At 43.4% G+C, this 15,706-nt stretch overlaps 1 protein-coding gene across 7 annotated transcripts in view; it reads left to right on the top strand.

The window, feature by feature from the left end:
• SWT1 (SWT1 RNA endoribonuclease homolog) overlaps positions 1-15,706 on the top strand; it is an 83,817-nt gene that overhangs the window by 46,050 nt on the left and 22,061 nt on the right. The gene's annotated exons all lie outside the window — the stretch shown is intronic.

The raw sequence follows: 15,706 nt of genomic DNA, 5'->3' as shown, positions 1-15,706 counted from the left end.
AATTCCACCAGCAACAGCGCAGAAGTGAGGATGGCATGGTATGGTATTGCCACCCTTACTTCTGTGCTGCTGCTGGCAGGGCGCTGCCTTCAGAGCTGGGCGCCTGGCCAACAGCCGTCATGCTCCAGTTGCCCAGCTCTGAAGGCAGTGCAGAAATAAGGGTGGCGATACCGTGATCCCTCTTAAAATAACCTTGCGACCCCCTCCCCCCAATTCCCTTTTGGGTCAGGACCCCCAATTTGAGAAACACTGGTCTCCCCCTTGAAATCTGTATAGTATAGGGTAAAAGCACACAAAAGATCAGATTTCATGGTCCATGATGTGTTTTTCATGGCAGTGAATTTGGTAGGGTCCTATATGTAGGAGGTTAGACTAGATGATCTGCTGGTCCTTTCTGCCCTTTAAACTCTGAGGTGGACAAGTTGCAGGGCAAGGCATACTCATTGTCTGACTTTTTTAATTAAGGAGTTTAATTGAATAGAATGTTTGTTTATTACAATAAAAATGTTAGTAGTAGTAAACCCCGGCCAGAAATCAGGACGCAAGTGTGCTAAGCAGTGTACAGCCACAACAAAAAGAGTCTCTGACCAGACATGTTTGTAACAATCTAAGTAATATGAAATGATGGTGATTTTTTGTACAGGAAATTTAATAGATGTGATAATATTGTAACAATAGATTTTTTTTTTAAAGGAAAACTGCTCAAAAGATGGTCAATAAATAAAAGTGCATATAGAAATAAAACTTAGAGCAAAGGGGTTTGATTTTTGGCCAACTCCTGTTTTTTGATGATGATTTCTGTAATATATGTGGACATATTATTAGAGTGTGTGTGGGGGGGGGGGAGGGGGTTTAGTGCCCATAGCTGAGATTGGACTCATCCAGGAATAGTAAATTCAAGAAAATGTAATTTAGTTTTAGTCTCAGACCACTGTACCGGTTTTATTTCTCTTTTGCAGTTTCATGGTTGTCAGAGAGCTAGTAGTTTCTGTTTAGTGTTCATTGAAAACTATATCCTTAACAAAAATAAGACCATTTAAGGAATGACACGGTTATTTGTATACTAAGAAAAAGGCCAAAAAGTGTGTGTGGTGGGGGGGGGGGGTGTTAGTGTTTAGGCTGAATTCCAGACTTGCTTTTTATTTTCCATTTTAAATAGCTATCTGTCTCCCCTTTATGGGATGGCCCTTTAGAAAAGAATAGGGGTGACATTGAATAGGGTTATATAGAAATTACTGTAAAAATTTGTTAGAGGATTATTTTCCAAGGTTTTTAAATCTAAAGCAACAATCAAATTCTCCAATAAATTATATAGTAAGATTTTTAAAAGATGACAAAAAAGGGTTACTGTTTTTATATTAAAATGTATAGACGTTTTCCAAATGGTTACTTCTGGATGAAATAGTCTTTAGGGGGTGGCTTTTTTTTTTTTTTTTTTTTTTTTTTTTTAAAAACCTCTTTATAAATTTCACATGTGTAAAAGGGGAAATTTTTTAGTAGGGTGTGATAAGTATATTTATACCTCTAAGAAGCTTCAGGAAGCAGATTATCAGATAAAAGGTTCTGTTTAGAAATGACCAGCCTTTTTGATGATTATTTGCAAACTTGCAGTAGGGGGCATTGTGGAGAAAAGAATTCAGGGACATAGAAAGTTGCAGACCAGAATTAAATTGTACCCTGTAAACGTAGGGTTTGTTCTGTTTTTAACCTTGATTACAGGTATTTAAATCAGTCCTCATCAACTTCAAGTGATCACAATATTGAACATCAAAACAAAAAGCCTGAACTTGGGGTGGGGGAAAAATCCATACCACTTGGTATGTGGTTGCTATGCTATGTATGTGAATTTAAAGAAAATAGATTAAATTAACCTTATTTTCTTTAGTCCTTTATATTTTTTTTAAAATGTAGATTCAAACTTGTTACAATTTGAATTAATAGGTAAAATAATTACATGCTTACAGGAAGGAGAACATCTGGGGAAAGACAGTTATTAAAACTGGAATTAAATCTTCATAATGTTTGCGGTAACCTGTCTCAGGGTAAAATAACCTTTCTGTGCCAGTTCGTTGAGATTTACAACAGAAAATTCCCAAATTAGATTCTGTGAAAAATAGACATAGGTGTCTATTAGTAAGTTAAATTGAAAACTCAACTGGCTTCTAAACTTCATACCAAAAATCAAGCAGCCCATTCCTGTGGAGAAATGGGTGAAGGTGTAATTTCAGCTCTCGATAAACAGATATCGGGTGGGCTTACTGTAGCCATCCAAAAGCTAATTACATACTGGATTACTAAAACCATGTTTACTTATGTGACACATGCATAGATTTTTCTTTAATTACAAAGTTCACTTAACAAAAAGTTGGAGGGGGAAAAGATGGAACTTGCAATTATATATGTGATCATGTAATGAAAGCTTGTGTAATAATACATATGAAGAGAGAAATCTCTTCATTTTCCAGCAAGAATTTCTGAAGTACATGTGAGCTCACACATGTGTAGACACAAATGAGAGCGAGAAATCAAAGACCAAATACTGGAAACATTTCTAAGTGCCTTGCTCCTTGGCTAGTTACCTGCAACTTTTCTCGCTAGTAAGCATTATGTCCCTTAAGACATGTTTGCTATATTGTGACTCTAAAAATATAGAATATATAGTTTGATTATGGAGATATTATGCATTATATTAGTGTTTCTTCTGTTTTCTTGGCAGCAGTTAAATAAAGCATTAGAATTACCTCCAGGTCTGCATTTCAAAACACAAACAAACACACACACACGACTGGGAGGAGTGAGGGACTTTGTTTTTTTTGTATTAAAAGTCATTGTCATATGGGGTTAGAACATATAACTTTTCTTGTGTTCTACTGGTTAAGAATTTAAGTTTATTATTGATTTAAAATTTTAGGTTTTCCTTTTTTTTTTTTTTTTTTTTTTTTGGAAAACCATCTTAAACTTCAGTTAAGAGGAAAAGATGATATGCCAGTCATATATGTAAATGATTCATTTATTTACATTATAACAATCAATCTTAAAGATTTAGTCATGTAGAACTTTGATTTTTTTTTCAGAAGTGCTCAACACTCACCTACATGCCAAAAACAAATGGCCAGGGTATCAAAAGAACTCAGCACACTGAGTGTCACAATGGGAGCTACTGGGTGCCAAGCACTCTGGCCCATTTGTTGATACTGAGCACTTGCAAATCTGCCCTATAGTGCTTGAATTTTAGAAATATTGAACACCTTTAACTCCCATTGACTTCAGTTGGCGTTGTGGGTGCTTGCCACTCTTGAAAATCTTGCTTCTTGCTTTGGTGTAAAAATGGTAGCTGCACTCTTTTGGAAATCTGTCCCTTAGCGCACTCAGGACTGACTGGCTGTGGGATATGAAACCTTTCATCCCTTACTAATCTGGGCCACATTCAAACTCAAACATTGAAAATGAAAGTCCATTACTTCTTTAGTTCAGTGGCCTGCGGGAAATGCATGGTGGCATCATTACTTTTTGTTAATTTCTAAATATATACATCACAAAATCACTACTTTAATGAAAATGAATTGGAACCAGTGCTGTTTCCATTTCCATGTTAAACAGAGATAGCTGCTAAGGGAAACTTGTGCCACTCAAAGGCATGGACTGTTCCAAGGCAGAACAGTTCGGTAAAATCAACCACTTAATTCTTGAGATCAAATATATCCCAATGCAAAAGGCCAGTTCTGTATCCATAAATACATGAAAATTGCTCATGCCAAAGAATGACAATGAAATAGCTTTTTTTCACAGGGACTGTTCTATCTATCCATATTTTAAATTGACAAAAGAAAACATTTTACTATGTTTATCTTCTAGAAGGTTTGAAACTCCTTAAATGAATACTTTCAGCCAGATTGTAAACCCAAGCAAACATACTTAAACTTTCTTTTTTGCCAGCATTCAACACTTCATCTCTTCCTTATGCTGAAGATTATGAAAGCTATTTTAAATTCAAGGACATCTCTACAGTTGTTCAAGTGCTGAGAAAATTCCAGTGACTGAGGAGGAGGAGCAGGGCTGATTGTTCTATGGAAATCTAATAGCCTCTCTCCTAAGCGTATTCTAAAGCCCATTTTATACCATTTTAAAATACAGGCTAAAGGGTTATTTCACAGATGATATTTGTTAAATTTTCAGGGTTGGTTTAGAGTTTTGCACGTATTAGGGTTTATTTTAGAGTCAAATACTTGGATGTACTAACGTAGGGCCCGATCTCTTGTAAATCTTTTCTCAGACTTCAAATAGTCCTCCTGAAGTCAGTGGACGTATTCATACAATAAATGGTTTTCAGGATTGTGCCTCACTGAAGTCCATAGAAAGACTGTCTTCAGTTTCACTTGGAGTAAGATTGGGCTGTTTGTGATTTTTCGGGAGAAGAAAAGTTGAAGTATTGTGCTTTATAACAAAGAAATAAATCATCTCTATGATCAGATCTCATAAGATGCTGCATACCTTGCAGGATTTGGACTTATGAGAAACAATATGCTTGAATTGGAAGTAAAGTTACATTAGCACTTGCCTCTAGATATTTTCTACAGCTAGGAAGTGTTTGTCTTTCAGTAACTCCACACAGTAAGGCTATATTTTAATCCAGCACAAGAAAACTAAATTATTTGTATATTTTAGTGTGTGTCTTGCATTGGAATAGGACAGCGGTTCTCAAACTTTAGCAACCCGATGACCTCGCTTTTTTATTTAAATTTTTTGGGGGGACCCCCGAGCTGCCCCGCTCAGCCTTGCCTCTTCTCTGAGATCCCCCATGCTCACTCACTTTCACTAGGCTGGGGCAGGGGGTTGGTCTGCAGGATGGGGTGTGGGCTCGTGGGGGAGGAGGGAGAGGAGTTTGGGTGTGAGAGTTTGGGTGCGGGAGGGGGTGTGGGCTTTGGGGAGGAAGTTTGGGTGTGGGAGGGGGTGAGGGGTGCAGCACTTACCTGGGGCGGCTCCCGAAAGCGACCGGCTCATCCCTCTGACCGTGGCTCCTAGGCGGGGTGGGGGTAGAGGCAGGGGATCTCTGTGCACCACCCCCCACAGTTCCCATTGGCCGCAGTTCCCGGCCAATGGGTACTGCGGAATTGAGGCTTGGAGGCAGAGGCTGCACGTGAAGGACATCCACCCCCCACCCCCCACCCCCCAGGAGATGCAGGGACGTGCTGGATGTTTCTGGGAGCAGCACGGAGCCAGGGCAAGTAGAAGTCTGTTCTCTGGCATGCTGGGAGGGAGGGGGAGAAATTTTTCAGCAGGGCCCGTGGACCCCCTGGAGTGCCCTCGGTGACTCCCAGGGGTCCAGGGACCTCACTTTGAAAAATGCTGGAATAGGACATCAGGAGTCATGACTTTTGTTTTCAGCTCTGACACTGATTTGCTGTGTGATCATGGGGAAACCACTAACTCTCCCTATCTTATTTACCTCACTGTAAATGTTAAGAGAGTTAGATTTACTGGTCCAAGATCATTTACTGGAGTTGCATCTACTTACATCAGCAGTGAATTTAGCCAAAAATTGTAATAAACACTTTGAGATGCTATGGCGAGAGACACTATATAAGTGCCAAATATTAATATCAATAGTAATAAAAACTATAGTTGGTCTGGACCAACTAAATCTAATTGTGTTTATTTGTCAAGGCTGTATCCCCACTTTGAACTTTAGGGTACAAATGTGGGGGCCTGCATGAAAACTTCTAAGCTTAACTACCAGCTTAGTATGCGTTTGCTGCCACCATTCCCAAATGGATTTCCTTCCCCGGGAAGCCTTGAGAAACTCTGCACCAATTCCCTGGTGAATACAGATCCAAACCCCTTGGATCTAAAAACAAGGAAAAATCAATCAGGTTCTTAAAAAGAAGGCTTTTAATTAAAGAAAAAGGTCATAATCTCTGTAAAATCAGGATGGAAAATAACTTTACAGGGTAATCAAACTTAAAGAGCCCAGAAGACCCCCCTCTAGCCTTAGATTCAAAGTTACAGCAAACAGAGGTAAACACCCTAGCAAAAAGTACATTTACAAGTTGAGAAAACAAAGATAAAACTAACATGCCTTGCCTGGCTGTACTTACAAGTTTGAGAGACTTGGAAAGCATGGATTGATGTCTGGTCCCTCTTAGTCCCAAGAGCGAACACCCCCCCAAAACAAAGAGCACAAACAAAAGCCTTCCCCCCACCAAGATTTGAAAGTATCTTGTCCCCTTATTGGTCCTTTGGGTCAGATGTCAGCCAGGTTACCTGAGCTTCTTAACCCTTTACAGGTAAAAGGATTTTGGAGTCTCTGGCCAGGAGGGATTTTATAGTATTGTACACAGGAGGGCTGTTACCCTTCCCTTTATAATTATGACATGCCCCCCCCCCCCCCAAATCACAGATAGTGTTGGACAGCTGGTTCCACACTGGCTGTGCTTTCTTCCTGGAGCTCTAGGAGAAAACAGAGTTAATAAGACACATGCACCTTTAGACATACTACTGATTATATAAAAACTAACAATATGTCCTACATTCCAAGAACAATTTTTAACTAGTTGATTCTGGGAAACTTTCCCGAGAGAGTGCATCAGCCACTTTGTTAGAAGCTCCTGAAATGTGTTGTAAATCAAAATCTTGGAGAGTTAAACTCCACCGAAGAAGTTTTTTGTTATTTCCCTTGGCAGTATGAAGCCACGTTAGCGCAGCGTGGTCGGTTTGTAGTTGGAAACGCCGTCCCCAAACGTATGGGCATAGCTTTTCCAGTGCGTACACAATGGCGTAGCATTCCTTTTCACTGATTGATCAGTGGCTTTCCCTCTCAGACAGTTTCTTGCTGAGAAACACTACAGGATGGAATTCTTGATCCGGTCCTTCCTGCATTAAAACTGAGCCCACACCCCGCTCAGACGCATCTGTGGTTACTAGGAACGGTTTGTCAAAGTCTGGGGCCCTTAGCACAGGGACAGACATGAGTGTCGCCTTAAGCTGGTTAAAGGCCTTTTGACACTCATCAGTCCACTGAACTGCATTTGGCTGTTTCTTTCTGGTTAGGTCTGTCAGTGGGGTGGCGATTTGGCTGTAGTGTGGTACAAATCGCCTATAATATCCGGCCAAGCCTAAGAAGGATTGGACCTGTTTCTTTGACTTTGGAACCGGCCACTTTTGGATAGCATCCACTTTGGCCTGTAGGGGATTTATAGTTCCTTGACCCACCTGGTGCCCCAAGTAAGTCACTCTGTTTTGGCCTATTTGACACTTTTTAGCCTTAACAGTTAGTCCTGCCTGCCAGATGCGCTCAAAGACTTTTTCCAGGTGCTCCAGGTGTTTTGTCCATGAATCAGAAAAAATGGCCACATCATGGAGGTAGGCAACTGCAGATTCTCCCAGTCCCGCTAGGAGACCATCTACAAGTCTTTGGAAGGTGGCGGGTGCATTTCGCAGCCCGAAAGGGAGTACGTTGAATTCATACACCCCTGCCTGGGTGACGAAGGCTGACCTTTCCTTAGCGGGTTCATCTAGCGGTACTTGCCAGTACCCCTTGGTTAAGTCTAAAGTAGAGATGAATTGGGCATGTCCCAATTTATTCAATGCCACGCATAGATGAGCTATTGGAGAGTTCTCAGGACGAGTTACAGCATTTAGCTTACGGTAGTCCACGCAAAAGCGTATTTCCCCATCTGGTTTGGGAACTAGAACCACTGGAGATGCCCATGCACTATTAGAGGGGTGGATTATACCCATCTGTAGCATGTCCTGGATCTCCCTTTTTATAGCAGTTTGGGCATGAGGTGACTCCCGGTAGGATGGGGTTCTAATTGGGTGAGCATTACCTGTGTCAATGGAGTGGTATGCCCGTTTGGTCCGTCCTGGAGTGGCTGAGAAAATTGGTGCAAAGCTTGTGCACAGCTCCTTGATCTGCTGTCGCTGCAGACGTCCAAGGGTCGTGGAGAGGTTCACCTCTTCCACGCCACCATCCTTTTTTCCTTTGTAGTAGACACCTTCAGGCCACTCCGCGTCATCTGTTTCCTGGGCTGTAATTTGGCAAACGTTTAATTCTCTGAAATAAAAGGGCTTAAGAGAATTAACATGGTATACTTTAGGCTTTATGTTGGAGGTGGGGGAGGCTATGGGACAGTTAACAGCTCCTAGGCGCTCCTGGACCGTGAATGGTCCTTCCCACGACGCTTCCTTTTTATGGGCCTGGAGCACCTTTAAGACCATGACTTGGTCTCCTACTTTGAAGGACTGTTCTCTGGAATGTTTATCATACCAGGCCTTTTGCTCTTCCTGAGCATCCTTTAGGTTTTCTTTAGCAAGGGCTAAAGAGTGTCGGAGGGTGCTTTGTAGGTTGCTTACAAAGTCTAGAATGTTAGTTCCTGAAGAAGGCGTAAACCCCTCCCATTGCTGCTTTACCAACTGTAATGGCCCCTTAACCTCGTGGCCATACACAAGTTCAAATGGTGAAAACCCTAAACTGGGATGTGGTACAGCCCTGTAGGCAAAAAGCAACTGCTGCAACACTAGGTCCCAATCATTGGAGTGTTCGTTTACGAATTTACGTATCATGGCCCCCAAAGTTCCATTAAACCTCTCCACCAGGCCATTGGTTTGATGGTGGTAAGGGGTGGCAACCAAGTGATTCACCCCATGAGCTTCCCACAGGTTTTTTATGGTCCCTCCAGGAAATTAGTTCCCGAATCTGTAAGGATGTCAGAGGGCCAACCTACCCTGGCAAAAATGTCTGTTAATGCCTGGCACACACTTTTAGCCCTGGTGTTGCTTAAGGGTACTGCTTCCGGCCATCGGGTATCCATGAAAGTCAGTACGTACTGCTTTCCTCTGGGTGTCTTCTTTGGGAAAGGACCCAGAATATCCACAGCTACTCGCTGAAATGGGACCTCAATTATGGGTAGTGGCTGGAGAGGGGCTTTAACCTGGTCTTGGGGCTTTCCCACTCGTTGGCACACCTCACAAGACCGGACATAATTAGCAACGTCCTTGCCCATTCCCTCCCAGTGGAAGGACTTCCCCAACTGGTCTTTGGTTCTATTCACCCCAGAATGGCCACTGGGATGATCATGGGCTAAGCTCAAGAGCTTTACCCGATACTTAGTGGGAACTACCAACTGTCTTTGAGGATGCCAGTCTTCCTGGTGCCCACCAGAAAGAGTCTCCTTGTATAAAAGTCCTTGTTCTACAACAAACCGGGATCGGTTAGAAGAGCTGAGAGGCGGTGGGGTGCTCCGTGCCGCCACCCAAGCTTTCTGAAGGCTGTCATCTGCTTCCTGCTCGGCCTGGAACTGTTCCCTTGATGCTGGAGACATCAGTTCCTCCTTGGACTGTGGACTTGGGCTTGGTCCCTCTGGAAGCGAAGCAGGTGCTGGGGCTGTTTCCATTGACTGTGAACCGCTGTCCGCTGGTGCACTATGAGGTATCTCAGGCTCTGACTGAGCCTCTTGGGTAGGGTTATCTGCTGCTTCCGCCAGGTCAGGCTCGCTGGTGCCCTCTGGCGTTGAAGTTGTAGACGGGTTTGCAAGCGCTGGACTCAGTGCTGGCAATGGTTCTGGTGCTGGTTGCATTGCCAGTTCTGGTTCTGGGACTGGCTTTGGCTGGGTCTCTGGGATTGGATCCACTACGGCTGTTGCAGTCGTTGGCAGGGGATCCGGTTCCACCACCTTTGTTTGGGTCTCTGGTAACACAGACGGGGCCCTGGTGGACGGCTCAGGAACAGGGATGGGGGTGCAACCTTGCTTAGCCTGGCTGCGGGTGACTATTCCCACCCTCTTAGCTAGCTTCACGTTGTTGGCCAAATCTTCCCCCAGCAGCATGGGGATGGGATAATTGTCATAGACTGCAAAAGTCCACATTCCTGAACAGCCCTTGTACTGGACATGCAACTTGGCTGTAGGCAAGGTTACAGACTGTGACACAAAGGGTTGAATTGTCACTGGAGTCTCCTGGTTGATGAGTTTGAGGTTCACTAGGGATTGGTGGATAGTTGACACTTGTGCCCCAGTGTCCCTCCAAGCGATAACCTTCTTTCCGCCCACTCTCAAGGTTTCCCTTCGGTCCGAGGGTATGAGAGGGTCTGGGGATCTTTGGTGTGATTGTGGTGTAATGAACTGTAATCGGTTGGGGTTCTTGGGGCAGTGAGCCTTTATATATCCCAGTTCATTACATTTAAAACATCGCCCTGCTAAGGTATCACCGGGGCGATGTTGGTTGGTGGAGACCGGTGTGGTGGGGTGAGAAGGCGTCTGGGGTTTTCCTTGGGATGTGGGTGGGGCCTTGGGTTGTCCCCGGTGGTAAGGTTTTGTTTCAGCTTGTCCCTTCTGGTATTCGCTCCAACTGCTACTAGTTTTTTTTCTTTTCTGCCACCTCCACCCATTTGGCTCCAATCTCCCCTGCCTCAGTTACAGTTTTGGGCTTCCTATCTAGGATGTACCTTTCTATTTCCTCAGGAACACCGTCCAAAAACTGCTCAATTTTTACTAGGGAAACCAGATCTTCCAGAGCTTTAACATTTGCTCCTGATACCCAGGCATCACAATTTTTGTCAATGTGGTAGGCATGCCGGGTAAATGACACGTCTGGTTTCCACCTTAGGGCTCTGAACCGCCAACGGGCGTGCTCAGATGTTAGCCCCATTCTGAGTCTGGCCTTGTTTTTAAAAAGTTCATAACTGTTCATGTGCTCCTTAGGCATTTCAGCCGCCCCCTCTGCTAAGGGTCCACTGAGCTGCGGCCTCAGCTCTACCATGTACTGGTCTATAGGGATGCTGTATCCAAGGCAGGCCCTTTCAAAATTTTCTAAGAAGGCCTCAGTATCATCGCCTGCCTTGTAGGTGGGGAATTTTCTGGGATGGGAAGTGGTACCTGGAGAGGAGTTGTTAGGAGTGGCTGTTGCATCCGGCCTAGCCCTTGCTACTTCCAGTTCATGCTTCCTTTCTTTTTCTCTCGCCTCCTCTTTGGCTTTTTCCAGCTCCATCTCTCTCTTGTGGGCCTCCTCTTTGGCTTTCTCTTCTTTTTCATGGGCCTCCTCTTTTTGGCTTCTTTCTCGAGTTTTTTAATTTGAAGCAGTCTCTGATGTTTTTTCTCATTTTCTTCTGCTTCTAGTCTGGTCAGTTCTATTTTGTTAGCTACTTCTTTGGTAGTCATTTTCCTGTTTTCTTGTGCTGGGTCATACCCCTCTGCAGTTGACTGAAACTGGGATGCACTGAGCTCAGGCTGCTGCTGAGTTAACAGAGACTTTCTAACTAGCTACTCCCGAGGATGTAAAAGGGGAAAAAAAAAACAATTCAGCTTGTAAATTCCTTTTACCAGTCGTTTGCTCATTAATTGAACCGTTCTCTTAACAAAGGCTCTTGTTAAAAAAACTTAACACCTCTGCCTTCAGGCAAGGAGAGATAAGATATGCATCTACCTTCAGCTCTGCTTTCCAAGCAGCTAGAAGGAAAAAAAAAATCTTACTGGCTTTTGGGTTTAAAATGAATCCCACCTCTGCCACCATGTCAAGGCTGTATGCCCACTTTGAACTTTAGGATACAAATGTGGGGGCCTGCATGAAAACTTCTAAGCTTAACTACCAGCTTAGTTCTGGTCCGCTGCCACCATTTCCAAATGGATTCCCTTCCCTGGGAAGCCTTGAGAAACCTTTCACCAATTCCCTGGTGAATACAGATCCAAACCCCTTGGATCTTAAAACCAGGAAAAATCAATCAGGTTCTTAAAAAGAAGGCTTTTAATTAAAGAAAAAGGTAAAAATCATCTCTGTAAAATCAGTATGGAAAATAACTTTACAGGGTAATCAAACTTAAAGAGCTCAGAGGACTCCCCTCTAGTCTTAGGTTCAAAGTACAGCAAACAAAGATAAACACTCTAGTAAAAGGTACATTTGCAAGTTGAGAAAACAAAGTAAAACTAAGACACCTTGCCTGGGTTTTTACTTACAAGTTTGAAATAGGAGAGACTTGTTTAGAAAGATGTGGAGAACCTGGATTGATGTCTGGTCCCTCTCAGTCCCAAGAGCGAAGGAACTCCCAAACAAAGAGCACAAACAAAAGCTTTCCCCTCCCCCCAAGATTTGAAAGTATCTTGTCCCCTTATTGGTCCTTTGGGTCAGATGCCAGCCAGGTTACCTGAGCTTCTTAACCCTTTACAGGGAAAAGGATTTTGGAATCTCTGGCCAGGAGGGAGTTTATAGTATTGTACACAGGACAGCTGTTACACCCTTCCCTTTATAGTTATGACATTATTATTTTATTGTTAGCTGCTTTTTGTCTTCCAGTTACCTTCTGATGGGAGCACTAAAAATGAATAGATCGGCCATTCTTTAAAAAGCTTAAACCAGAGAAGCATTTAAGGTTCCTAGAGAGGTTTATGCAAGCCAGCAGCTTCCTCTGGCAAGTATAGCTAGTTTTTAAAAGAAAAAAAAATGTTTTTATGCATAGTCTGGGCCCTTGAGAATTTTTATGTGAGAAACTATTATTGCTTGCATGTTTTCAGAACAATATTCTCTCTCTCAAATTGATTTTTTTTAAATAATTAAAACTTGCCTTTAATGAGTATAGCCCTGTTTTTTTTAATTTAAAATTTCCTTTTCCTTCAGTACACTTCTAAGAAAAATGGGCTCTTTTTGTTCCTGTGCCAATTGTGAAGTAGTTAACTATTTCAAACAAGACTTTCACAGTGAATCTGTTAACTGATCATAGTTCATTATAATGGAAAAAAAAAATCACATTGTCATGTATTGAACATCTAATCCTAGACAGTGCATTGGTGGAACGTAAAAGAGCATGTTTGGTTGCATTAAATGACTTCCTTAACTTGTTCTCAGTATGCTAGTAGCATCTAATGGAAAAGTGCTATCTTTGTTATTTTTAATGCTTTTGAGTTGTATCTAAAAAGTGCAGATCTAGAGACGGAAATATTAAAATAAATTGAAGTCTAGGATTGTAATTTCATTTCTTAAACACATGGCACCTGATTTTTCAGAGGTGTTGAGCACCTAGAATTTCCATTGACTTCAACTGGAACTGTGGGAACTTATCTGAAAATCAGGCACATAGTGTTAAAAAATACACAATGGTTCTTAACTTTATTTTAATGCCTTAGTGGAAGAAAAACAACTAAGTTGGCTGGTACAAAAAGTTTCTCACTAGCAGATACAGAGTAAATACAATTTTGGAGAGCACTGTTCTTAGCACTATGTTCTTTCTTGAGTTATCTTGCAACCAAGGTTTCTTCATACCTTTTAGAAGACAGTTGCTCTCAGTTTCCTTTGCTGTGGTATCAAAGTTCAGTACTAGTATATTCTGCTTCTTTCTGGAGATAACTTGTTTGCTTGTTTTAGAAATTTGTCAGTTCAATACACGGAGGTCACAGGGAGGAGGTGGAAGTAAGCTTCTGCAAAAGTGGTTTGTTTTTTTTTCTTTCCCAAATGGGGGGTAGGAGTGTGTGTGTGCGTGCGTGTGTGTGTGTCTATTTTATGTAATGTGTTCTTGTGCTTAGACACATGTGAAGTTTAAGTCCACACCATTATATCAATGTGTTATTAATAAGTTTGATTATGGTGGCTAACATAGACCTAATTTAGTATCTAATGGGTTTTATTTGTCAATAAATAAATGCAGAGGCTCCAGCCTGGCAGTGGGGAGCACAGGCCACTGGCTGCACAAAGGTGGGAGATCACCCTGCAATCCCCCCACCCCTGGGAAACGGACTCCATGGTGAGGCTGCACCTGACCCTGACACAGCCGAAGGCCTGGGCCTGGCCCAGAAATACCCTGGGGTCCTGCCCCTCTGCGCCAGGTGCACCAGGTGTGGGGCAGGCAGGCTCAACCAGGCAGTGTGCAGAGGCTCAGTGGGGGGGGGGATCCAGGTGTGGGGTGAGAGAGTTGTGTGTGGAACAATCTGGGTGCAGGCAGATCAGTGGGGGGGGGGATCTGGATGCACAGAAGCTTGTTTGGGGGGTGGGGTTCCAGGTGCAGGGGCAATGAGACTCTGCAGGTGCTTCCAGATGAAGGTGGTTGGGGCTCAATGGGGGAGTCTGGGTGCTGGGGGAGTGGGGCTTGGTGGGGTGGGGGTCTGGGTGCAACTAGTGGGGGGTCAGTGGTGTGGGAGTCTGGATGTGGGTGCTCAAGGTGGTGCAGGAGGGTGGGGCTTGTCAGGGTGGGGGTTTGAGTGCAGGGAGCTCTGGGAGGTGGTCTGGGTTGAGGTATGGTGGGGTTTGGATTTGGAGTGCTAGGGGGGTTCTGGATGTACAGGTGAGGCTTGGTGGGAATGTCTGGTATGGGAAGTCTGGATGCATGTGGGATGGGTGGATGGGGTGCAGCTCCCCCTGCAGCTGAGGAGTGATGGGGGGAAGGAAGCAGGGTAGGATGCTGAACTTCCTGTAGCTGGGAGAGGTTTCTGTGGGTGGGTCTGGCACAGCCCCAGCCATTCCTTGCAGGGGAAGAGGAAGTCCCATCCTCTTCTGCCTCCAGCTCAGCTGGGACTAGCAACTGATCCCTGCTCAGGGTAGGAGCCACTGGTTGGGGAGTCCCCAGCACTGTGGTGATTTACCTCTCCATCAGGTGCCTGAAACGATGTACCTGTGCTGCTAGGGAGCGGTGTGTGACTGCTCTTGCAGCTTCCCTGTCAGAAAGTCATTTTGCATCAGGGAAGCAAAGAAATCTGCTGGGAACATGAATTCTGCACAGGCACATAATTCCCCAAAAGGAGTAGGTCTTGCTGCCTGTCTCTTACCTACCTTTTTAATTTCTTGCATTGGGTGTGGATAGACCTCAGGCCCTAGTGCATTTCAAGTGATTGCTTAACCCACCAGCACATGCAAGTTCACTAGAGAGCTAGCCTTGATTGCATGGAAGCTTTTTTAATTAACTGAGGGCTAAGGGGAAGATAGATTTATTTATTATTATAATTTTTTGGTGCTCAGTTTGCAGCGTGGAGCTGGTGAAGTTTCCTGCATGCATGTTTTAACAGGTGACTGAGGGCAGCTGGGGTGAGGTTCTTGTCCTTTTCTTGTCCTCCGTGCTTCCCCCACTGCAACACGTGGATGGTAGGAAACTAATTCGACTATTTAAAAAAAGCAAAACTAAAACTCAGCATGACCCAAGCTGCCAGAGAGACTCCCTGCTTTAGGATACCAAAAGAGAACTGTTGAGAAGTTGTTTTTGAGAATGTATTGCAGCTAAGCCCCTTGAAAGCTATGGAACAGCATTAAGAATGGCTTCATATGTTCAGGCTGTGTCTGTTTGTTATATAGCTATTTCTTCTGTACCCAACAATAACCCATTTAAACTCCAGTGTATATGTTTTGACTATAAAGTGGTTATTGTTCCAAATGCCCGCACTTTGAGTGAGTGAGATACGACTTGCACAGGTTGCAGCATTTAAACTTTTGATAGTTTCAGTCTTGTTAGAAACATCTTAGCAGCATTATGCATTTCTTTAGCCAGGATTTGCAGGTCTGACATAAACAGGATTCTTCTGGTCTTTGGGGCTTTAAAATCACAAATGACCTTCAGTTGTTTAGTATCTTGCAAAATGCTAGACATTGACGTGTTGTTTCTGAAAGACCGTGTATAGTAGCTATGACTTTAACTTCACCAGATGCATATAAAAGGTCCATTTGTAATAGACAAAAAAACCCTACCATAGAAACATTTATTTAAAACATAGGGGCTGAGGATAATCTGGTATTAACAAAC

This window comes from Chrysemys picta, chromosome 8 (assembly GCF_011386835.1).
Source record: "Chrysemys picta bellii isolate R12L10 chromosome 8, ASM1138683v2, whole genome shotgun sequence".
Lineage (NCBI taxonomy): Eukaryota > Metazoa > Chordata > Testudines > Emydidae > Chrysemys > Chrysemys picta.
This window is presented reverse-complemented; position numbering and strand designations above follow the sequence as displayed.